Consider the following 11,665-nt stretch of genomic DNA (forward strand, 5'->3'; position numbering starts at 1 on the left):
TATGCTCTTGTCGCAGACTAAGTCGGCCCTATCTGTGGCTGCGACCTTCGTCGAGACTTTGAGGAGAAGCTGCCATTTTACAGATCCATGTGGATCGGACTCAACATTGGGCGACGTTCGTTGAATCTCAAATTGCCAACCTCACACGAGAGTTGGAGCAACTAAGGTAGAGGTTGCGAACATCACTAAGGGGGAAGGAAGCTGGGCTAAAATTAACTCAAGCTAAGGATAGGGTCGTCTGGGCCGAATAAGGGCATGTCAGAAGTTAATTGGAGACCGTACAGGCTTGGGAAGTAGAGGCCACAGCTGTTGGGCCCTCAATAACGAGTCTACCTAGGTAGCTGATGTCGAGGCTAATGGGATGTTAATCCCGCAGCGGAAATGAGGATCATGTTCTTGGATTTAAGGAGAAATATTAACGACACGGTAAAAGGAAAAACAAAGAGGTTTAACTTACTTTTGAAGACGTTCTTCAAGGCTTTTGCATTAAATTCGTTCAACACCACCACGAAATCTTCTTGGCTATCATGTGAGAACGAAGGAGTACTTGTGAGAGCACTAACTTGGGAGCAAACTGATTTTTGATTGAGATAGTACATTGAGAGAAAAAGGGGAAGATACAGAGGAACAATATGTAGGGATCTTCCTTACATATTTGATTGATCAGTGGCGTGAGAACTTACCCACGTCACTGTAACCTATCCACGTCACATTTAAAGATATTCCAAGAAACTTGAACCTTGTTTTACCTATTGTGAGCTAGCAAGGGGACTTAATGGACTTACAGATCAGAAGGTCCAACGATATGAGATTAATTGGTTAATCAACATTCGTTAACTGCAGGTCACTCCATTAAAGACCCACGGCTGCTCTCTTCTCACTACATAATATTTTTGTGTCTACGGATGTACGACCATTACCGTCAATCTTTCACAAGTTCTCACAACTTTAGTTGGGTGAAATTACAATTTTACCCCTAAGTTACCTATTGCTCCTTAAATACGACTGCTACTCTAATGAACAACCCGATTATGGTCCGACCAATAACTGGAAGTCCCTCTCGGGCCAGTGAGAGGGTAGGGCCCCTTGTTCAAGTCCCGGAGTGATACGCGACAACCCAAGCGTATTGAGGTACTCGAGCCACGAACCACTTGAATCCAATCGTATAGTTGGTTCAACCCGAAAGGCCAAGGTTAGAGGGATTACCTTTGCAGTCGTTACCTTGAGCAGATAGATGACTCACTATGCTCGACGCTGGAGACACTCCACGAGTTTGATGACCAATCAAACAAGCATGCTTCGAGGGGTTCAAACACGAAGGCCTAAGTTCAGCCACAAAAAGGGATTCGAGATTTGAAAGGGGGGTTTGCACACGGCAATGAGAGAAACTTAATTCTATTCAGAAGACAATTCCCAGATGTATTACAATGGAGGGGTACAAGCCTATTTATAGGCCAAGGCCCTTGGCCTTTTAAGGAAAATAACAAAATAAAAATTGATAAATTCCTAAAAAGTCTAAAACTTGCCTAAAAGTGAATTTAAATTTGATAAATAAAACAAAGAAATCAAAGATAAAATCCTAAAACAATCTCCCAAGAATTAACCAAAATGATAACGAAATATATTCCTTAATTGGGAGGGGTGGACGGCAAGGAAGGATGGTATGCATGGGGCTGGGCGGACAGGCAGGGTGCGCGCGTGCGGGGGCTTGGCGGTACGCTGGGGCGTGCACGCATGGCGCTGGGTAGAGGCGCGTTGGGCTGGCGCTAGCACGGTGGCACGCGCACGGGCGTTGAGGCAATGCACCGACGTGTGCGTGGGCACAGGGCAGGGGCGCTGGCACGGGGGCTCGCATAGGGCGCTGGTGCAAGGGTGCTGGCGCTTAGTGGGTGGCATGGCGGGGCCGGCATGAGCGCTGGGCAGCAATGTGCTAGCAACATCAACGGCAAGGTGCTGGCGGGCATGGGGCAACACGGCGCGCGCGGCAGGGGTGCGCGTGGGCATAGGCGTACGGCTGTCCTTTGCGTTTGGTAAGACACACTCGTGCTATGTGCTCTTCACTCGGTTGTACCTTGATGAGACACTGATACTGAATCTTGGTGCCTTCATTCCTTTCTTCTTGTATGGAGCCAATATAGCTTTGTACGTATTTTTCCATGGCTCCTTGAAGCTTTTTGGCTTGGGCTCTCGTGATTGGTTCCTTGTGGTAAGCTCGGTGGCTTCATGATCACATCATCTCCTCCTTCTTGAAAAGGATTCGTCTTTGAATCAAGTTCTTCACCTACATCAAAAGGAGTTAAGTCAGCAACATTAAAAGTGGCACTAACACCATACTTACCCTTGGAGATCGATCTTGTATGCATTGTCGTTGATCCGCTCAATCACTTGAAAACGATCGTCTCCTTTAGGATTGAGTTTGGAACTTGTCTTGTTTGGAAATCGTTCCTTTCTTAAGTGTACCCAAACCCAATCTCCCCTTTGAAAGACCACATGCTTCCGGTGTTGATTAGCTATTGAGGCAACCTTGTTGTTATTCTTTTCGATCCTTTCCTTAACTTCCTTGTGTAGGGAGTGCATAAGATCCACCTTGCTTTCGGCTTCAAGACTAGCAAGCTTGTTAGGTGGCATAGGAAATAAATCAAGTGGAGTTGATTGAAACCATATACTACCTCAAATGGCGAACAATGAGTAGTGATATGTATTGCTGAATTGTATGCAAATTCCACAAATGGTAAGCACTCTTCCCAATTCTTCAAATTTTTGTCTATAATTGACCGAAGTAAAGTAACCATGATCATATTAATGACTTCGGTTTGTCCATCCGTTTGTGGGTGGCAAGTTGTTGAAAATAATAGTTTCGTTCCCAACTTTCCCCATAATACTTTCCAAAAGTGACTTAAGAACTTAACATCCCTATCACTAACAATAGTTCGAGGAATGCCATGTAATTTAACCACTTCTTTGAAGAATAGATCCGCAATTTGTTTGGCATCATTACATTTTAGACAATGAATGAAATGTGCCATCTTGCTAAATCTATCTACTACCACAAAAATACTATCCTTCCCTTTTTTTTACGTTAGTAACCCTAGCACAAAATCCATCGATATATCTAACCATGGTACTATGTGAGTGGGTAAAGGAGTATACAATCCGTGTGGCATAGTCCTAGACTTGGCTTGCTTGCATGTTATACAATTCTCACATACCTTATTGACGTCACGTCGCATTTTGGGCCAAAAGAAATGTTCGGCAAGCATGTCCAAGGTCTTTGCAACTCCAAAGTGACCCATAAGTCCTCCTCCATGTGCTTCTTTGACATGTAGTTATCTCGTAGATCCTTGGGGAATGCACAACTTGTTTTTCTTGATTAGAAACCCTTCAAACATAGTATACGGCTCACAAGTTCCTCCATTAGCACAAATCTCAAAAGGGTTAGCAAAATAGGGATTAAGAGGATAGATGGACTTGATGTGCTCAAACCCTAAAAGTTTGGTACTTAAAGTAGAGAAAAGAGAATACCTTCTTGATGGTGCATCGGCCACTATGTTTTCCTTACATTTCTTGTACTTGATCACGTATGGAAACGTCTCTATAAATTCCAACCACTTAGCATGTCTTCGGTTGAGTTTGTCTTGGCTCTTCAAGTGCTTCAAGTTTTCATGATCCGTGTGGATAACGAACTCCTTCGGCCATAGGTAGTGTTGCCAAGTTTGCAAAGCTCTCACCAATGCGTAAAACTCCTTGTCATATGTTAGGTAGTTCAAAGTTGCTCCGCTAAGCTTCTCACTGAAGTACATGATCGGTCTTTGGTTTTACATAAACAAGATTTAAGAGTGTTGAAGGACTTATCTAGTTCGGGACCCCATTGAAACTTCACAGTCTTTTTGACTAGCTCGTTGAGGGGGGAGGCAATCGAACTAAAATCTTTGATGAATCGCCTATAGAATCCAGCTAGACCATGGAAGCTTCGTATTTCACTTACACTTTGAGGGGTCTGCCATTCTTGAATTGCTTTGATATTCTCTTGGTCAACCTTTACTCCTTGACTTGTCACAATGAAAGCTAAGAAGTTGACTCTCTCCATACAAAAGCTACACTTCTTGATATTAGCAAAGAGCCTTTCGACCCTAAAGGTAGCTAGCACAAACATCACGTGTTCCACGTGCTCTTCCAATGACTTAGAATATACTAGGATGTCATCAAAGTAAACCACAACAAATTTCCCTAGATATTCTCTCAAAACATGGTTCATAAGCCTCATAAAAGTGCTAGGTGCATTAGTCAATCCAAAAGGCATCACTAACCATTCATACGAACCAAATTTTGTTTTGAAAGCGATCTTCCATTCATCACCTATTTGCATCATAATTTGATGATATCCAGATTTTAAATCAATCTTAGTGAACAAACTACAACCATGCAATTCATCAAGCATATCATCTAACCATGGTATTGGATGTCTATATTTAATGGTGGCTTTGTTTATAGCCTTACAATCTACGCACATGCACCAAGATCCATCTTTTTTTGGCACAAGTAAAATGGGAACACTACAAAGGCTAAGGGATTCTCTTACATACCTGTGAGCAAGCAACTCCTCTACTGGCTTTTGGATTTCTTCGACCTCCTTGGGGTTGGTTCGATATACCGGCAAATTGGGAATTTGGGATCCCGGAACAAAATCAATTTTGTGTTCTATTCCTCTTAAAGGTGGTAGCTTCTTAGGGATCCTTTCGGGAACCATGTCTTTGAATTCTTGTAAAAGCTTAACAGAAATACTAGGCAATGTATCTTGAAGTTCTTGAGTTAGGAGACACGTACCTTTGCACATAAACATGAGGAGCATTTGGTTAGAACACTAGGCTCTCTTGATCTCAATTGAACTTGCCATGAGACTCACGACCTTCTTACCTTTTATAGGAAGTTTACTCTCTTCTTGTCGAGCTTGAGCAACCTTCTTGCTCTCGGCCTCGTTCCTTCTTTCTTCCAACTTCCTTTGATCAATCCTTACTTCCCTTGGAGATAATGGAAGTAGTGTGGTTTTCGTGTCGTTATTGCTAAATGAATATTTGTTGTGAAAACCATCATACCTTACTCTATTGTCATATTGTCACAGTCGTCCAAGTAGCAAGTCACATGTGTGCATGGGTACGACGTCGCAAATCACTTCGTCTTTGTACCTTCCTATAGAAAAAGGGACTAGGACTTGGTGTTGGACCTTGATTTTCCCACTATTTGTCAACAATTGTAAATCATATGGTCGTGGATGGGGTGTGGTCGTTAGCTTTAACCGTTCCACGGTGTAGGTACTAATGACATTAGCACAACTTCCACTATCAATAAGGATGCTACAAGGGATGGCTTTAATAGTGCATCGTGCATAAAAGAGATTGTCTCTTTGTTCTCCCAAGGTGTCTTCCTTTGGTTGTGCATCGAGGGTCCTTCTAGCAACAAAAGTATACTTACTTGACGTACTTGTTTCTTCTCCATAGGTGGCTTCTTTTCTTCCTAGAAACTTCATACTTCACAAGTAAAAGGTTAGGATAAACAATTAAAAGTTCACTTTCACTCTCTTACTTGTCCTCTCAACTTCCTCTCCTTTGGTAGGGTGGATTTTGATGTGGATACCCTTTGGAGATGCTCACTTGAAATCTCGTGGCGAATCGGTCTTAGAACAAGTGAGTATAAGCCTACAAGCAACTTGCAAAAATATCCACTTTTTTTTTTTGACTAGGGGTCAATGGTATAGAAGACACCAAAGACAAGACTAAAAAGAATAGCAAATGATAGTTACAATGATGATACCAAATGATATTTATAAGAATCAGGCAAGATATGAACAAAAATTATAAGACAACCTTAAGCATAATGCTCTTGGTTCTATGGACTCAACTACATATATCCCGGAGCGCCTAAGCTCTAATACCAAATGATACGCGACAACCCAAGTGTATTGAGCTACTCGAGCCACAAGCCACTTGAATCCAATTGTATAGTTGGTTCAACCCAAAAGGCCAAGGTTAAAGGGATTACCTTTGAAGTCATTACCTTGAGCATAAAGATGACTCACTATGCTCAAGTGTGGAAACACTCCACGAGTTTGATGACCAATCAAACAAGCATGCTCCGAAGGGTTCAAACACGAAGGCCTAAGTTCAACCACACAAAGGGATTCGAGATTTAAAGGGGGGTTCGCACACGGCAATGAGAGAAACTCAATTCTATTCAAAAGACAATTCCCATATGTATTACAATGGACGGGTACAAGCCTAGGCCAAAGCCCTTGGCTTTCTAAGGAAAATAAAAAAATTAAAAAGAAAATTAAAATTGATAAATTCTTAAGAAGTCTAAAACTTCCCTAAAAGTGAATTTAAATTTGATAAATAAAACAAATTGCATTTGGCAAGGCACACTCGTGCTATTCACTCGGTCGTACCTTGATGAGACACCGATGCTGGATCTTGATGCCTTCATTCCTTTCTTCTTGTATGGAGCCAATATAGCTTTGTACGTATTTTTCCATGGCTCATTGAAGCTTTTTGGCTCGGGCTCTCGTGATTGGTCCTTGTGGTAAGCTTGGTGGCTTCATGATCACATCGCAGAGTCAACACTTAAGGGAATAAGAGATTGTTTTGTTATTTAACTCCAGAATCTGACTGTTTTGCGATAAGTTAAAGTCTCGATGGTCCAGTCGATTCAAAATTGCAAACGTATATCCTAATGGGACCGTCGACATGGAAGATAACACACATAATATTTTTAAAGTTAATCGTCAAAGGGTTGAGCATTATTTTGGAGATCAATTGGAGGGGTACTCTTTTGTGAATTATTTTATTTTATTTTTTTAACGTTATTTTAATCCGAGGACTTATCGATTTTTGTTTTTTTTTTCTTATGCAGTGCAAAAAGCCTCGATATGGTTAATTGACTTAATGGAGGAAATATTTTATTTCTTAAATCTTTTCTAAAAAAAATAATAAACGAATTATCTCATACAATGATTTGTTCCGTTCGAAAAAATATATATTTAGCACTCTTTTTAATAAAATAAAATTTTGGGTTTTGTATTGTAAGAAGTTGTTTGGGCTTTTAATTTCTAAACACTCTTATCTAAGTAAAAGAAATTTTGGGTTTTGTTTTGTATTTTCTTTAATGGGCTTATGTTTTCTAAACAAAACCGCAATTAAGGCCCAAGTAATTTAAACTAATTATATTTCTTTTTATTTCACAATTTTGTTCTAAAAAAAACTAAAAAGGGAGAACATTTTTAATTTTTTTTTTGTAAGGATTGGGTTTTGTTTGTTTTAAAGCAGTGGGCCTTGAATTTTTTAAAACAATTAAGGGGCCCAGAATTGTAACCCCCCCCCCCCCCCCCCCACATTCTTCAAATTTCTATCATAGAAACTTCATCCCCACACGACCCATCGGCTGCCGGCGTTCCAAGTCACATGAGGAACAAAATCCAATTTCATTGAGAACACTGCCCGTCATCAAACATGGCTGTCTATGCGATTCTGCCACGATACCCAGTAAATAAGCTACCCTCACCTTGGTTTTAAGAACTAAAAGAGGGAGTTGTCTTGTATTTTATCTTTATTTGTATTTTTTTTATTTGTTCGTGAATTGCATGTTAGTTATTTTTTTATTTTTTAAATTTAATTATTTAGTTTGAATAATTATGCAGAAAACAAAATGTGGTTGAATGTGAGAAGAGGAAATTTTGCTAAGATCTTGCCTTGGCCGCTAGACGACACTGCCACGTCTACTTTCGACCATCTTCAACCACATGATGATGTTACAAACAATGATGAAAATGATATAGGGAGTTTTTCTGACCTCTAGTATTATTTAATTCAATGCATGTTTTGTTTCTATTAATAAATTGGTACATGCGCATGTTATGACTTATGTAGTTAGTTGATTTTGTCTTTTATAAGCATGGTATCAAATCGTGGATATTGTGATTTGTTGCTCTGGATTAGCATTGACATGCATGGAAATAATAAAATCTAATGTCATACTTTTTGTTTTTGTGACTCTTTAACTGAATGCACAATTGTCGAATTAATCTTAAGCATGAAAAGTCTTTGATTTGGTATGTTTGAGTAGGTTCTTTTTCTTTTCTCATGCCGATGACGATACTTATAAATAAGCACGAGCCTTGTTTTCTACTACTAAGATCAAGCTATGACTCATCTGACACATTGTTTTTAGGATAAAATGGTTTTCGGCTTCTTAATGCGTAACCTTTAAACTTTTTAGATATTTTAAGAGGATCCTTGTCCTTTAGTTGTAACAAATTTGTTATGCATCACCAAAAATTTTTCACACTTAAAAATCAATGAGGACATTGTATCCTTCAAGTTTGGGGGAGTCGCTTCCCTCAAATCTAGGAGAGTAACTTAAGCAAGCATAATAGTTTAAGATGTAGTGCGTCGCAAAACAAGAGAGGTAAGACTAAAGTGGTTACCAACTTCCGATTAATTCCTCAACAATTTGTTACCTCCCAAGCCTATAAATTGAGCTTCTAAGGATCACTTCTATACACCTCATTTTCATTTTTTAGTTCTTCCTTTCCGAATTATTATCAACCTTTCGTTTTTGAGTTTTTTCCAACAATTTAGTTTTGTACTTTAAAATATTTTTGTAATTACTCTTTGCTTATTTATATGCAACTCACTTTATAATAATTTTGTACTTTCTTTCCAATTTTCAATGAAAATGCATTATCTTGTTATCTTCTATTGTTATTTCATTTCTTTAACTTCCATGAGTAGCTAAATTATTTCTTCAACCCTCCTACGAGTGCCTTAGTTTTATCATTAATAATTACATATATCAGTGAGCACATTGTATTATGCGTCTTTTGCTTATCTTGATTGATATAATTATTCCAGTTGATTTTTTTTGTTGGCCATTTGTTTAAATTACATTAGTTTGAATTTAATTTTGAAAAGGTTACAGTCAAACTGATTTCATCAAGGTAAAACGGGATGTTACTTAGAAATAAGAAGTGAAACAAGATCCTAGACATTGGCTCTCTTACTCGTTAAACGTAAGTTGAAGTTTGATTTAGTTAAGATTCTAGGGTTTCATAAACATATATAAACGCTAGCTTAAGCTTCTAAACAAACCAAAAGAGGTATGAAATAGAAGTTGAACCAGTTTGCATAAATTGTGCATAATTACGAGCACATTTGGTAGGTATAATTCATCTTTTTAGAACTAAACAGTAATAGGGGAGTTGGCTTATTAAATCTATTTTTCCTTTTGTTTCTAAATTGTGTTTAACAACAAATTCACTAATTTTTATTCCAAACTCGATTGCTCATTCAAGCGGTTTACAATTTCCTTTTAAAAGAAAACTAGTCCATGTGGAGATGAACTTGAAATATTTCCATATTATTACTTGTGATAGTGTGTACTTGCACTTACCCTGCAGCTATTAAGCAGCGGTGCAACACCCAGTAGTAGCAAGATTGAGACCAAGCCCTTAGAGTCTAAAAAAAAATGTGTGTTTGAGAAAAGAGAGTAATCAAAGTCCAAGTCCCAACCTCAGATTCCTAAACCTATGACTAGTGAGATTAGATGCTTTAAGTGTCATACAGTCGGCCACATAAGTCGAAATTATCCAAACCAAAGATCTAAGATCGATAAAGAGAGAGAGCTATTCATAGATGATGAGGAAGAAGTTAGAGCAGAGGTTGATGAAAGAAAATAAGTGAGTAATAGAAGAATGACAAATAGAGGAGGATTCCAAGGACATAACACTAGCAGCTAGGAAGAACATCAATATACAATTTAAGGAAGAACCTTTGGAAGCACAACGATAAAATATATTACATGTTAGGTGCATGGTAAACTCCACGTCATGTAGTGTCATAAGTGATAGTGGAAATTGTATTAATGTTGCTAGTGAGGATCGTGTAATCCAATCTGAAACCCGCTTGATCTCGACCCTTGATTTAACATTAGATCCACGATGAAGCACATTGGCCCAGAATTCCAGATCTCCTAAAGATACTAGGGTTCGACTTCTTTAAACCCTAGGAAAATTAGGATTCAACTTCTATAAATAGGGAAGTAAGGCAAACCCTAGAGATATGCTAAAACCCCCTGCTCTCCTCATACTCTCCTCACTCGACTTGTCCAATACTAACTTAAGCATCAGAGCCCGTGTGGCCAAAGCCACACCGGTTCTAGTGCTATTCTGTTTTGTAGGTCACGTCGATCCCTTCCAGTGCAAATTTGGTGAGATCTTAAGAGACAAAATTCTGCATCAACAATTGGCACCTTTTTTGGGGATGACTAAGATCAAGCCAAGACGATCAAATTGGCCGAGAACTGCTCGGTTCCGAGGAGGTCTAGGGGAAAAGCAAATCAACATGAATTTTGGAGATAAACCACAACATTCCCATGACGAATAACATACGGCTCAGAGTCTGACTTTACCCGAGATGGCCGAGGGTGAGGCATATATATCAACAACTTCCTCAGCAGGTCCGAAGCGACACAAGACGACATAGTCCAGGACAAGAAGAGCGACCGACGAAAATTCTTGAACATAACAGACTGGCCACTTTAGCAGAGAATGTCGCAGGGATGGACTAGAGCATATCCGTCCTCCTCAAAAGGCTTCAGCAACCAGGAAATATGTCACCTACACTTATCCGAGATCCATGAGAAGGCCGCCCTTTGCCTACAAGATCTGGAAACTACATGACCGCATAAGTTAACGACACAAAAACCCGACCTGGACTCGGGAACACCATGGTCGACAGAGAAGAACCACTTAACCAATGTGCAGGAGAATTACATAAGCATAATTGAAAACGAAAGAATAGGGAATGCGGTCTCGAAGAAGCTATAGATCAAGTAGATTTGCCATTCGGGGAGTAGATAATGAGAGGAAAGATCCTTACAAAATTCAGACTTCTTACTATAAAGCAATACGACGGCTCAACAGATCCTGTCGACCATCCGTCCACGTATAGGGAATCGATGAATTTCTACGAAATAGTAGAGGCAATCAGGTGCATAGTATTCTCTTTCATGTTAACCGACACTGCTCGCATATGGTTCCAACAATTGAAAAGAAAATCAATCTTCTCCTTCAAAGAACTGGCTAGGGCATTTATCACACAATTCATTGGAGGGTAGGATAGGAGTCAACCTGTGATCCACCTCCTTACTATAAAACAAAGATCGACAGAGAACCTTGGAGTATGTGGCTCACTTCAACGAGGAAAGATTACTAGCCAGAGATCTTATCGACGGAATATTACTACTTGCTTTCATATATGGGGTAAGAGAAAAAGAGTAATTGTTCTCTTTTAGAAAAAGGACCCCAATAACTTTCTCAGAAGCATTGACTCAAACCCAAAAGTATATGGGCGCAAAAGAGCTACTCTATTCAAAATGGGATCTTGAGAAAACTCAAAACCAATCAGATCAACGAGACCTTAAAAAAAGATATACCCCAAAGACAGTCCCACTCGAACAAGAGTCAGGGGAGAGCAATGAGTATTGTGGGGATACTACTGCGTCATCTTGAGAAACCAAAAGATAATGTCCCGTTTCATGATTGAATAGGTTTTTATTACTTACATATTAGGTAGTATATGTCGTTTGTTTCAGGTTATGTAAGATTTTATGTTTCGGA

This window comes from Momordica charantia (genome assembly GCF_013281855.1).
Source record: "Momordica charantia cultivar OHB3-1 chromosome 2 unlocalized genomic scaffold, Mcharantia_2.0 BLBB01000002.1, whole genome shotgun sequence".
Taxonomy (NCBI): domain Eukaryota; kingdom Viridiplantae; phylum Streptophyta; class Magnoliopsida; order Cucurbitales; family Cucurbitaceae; genus Momordica; species Momordica charantia.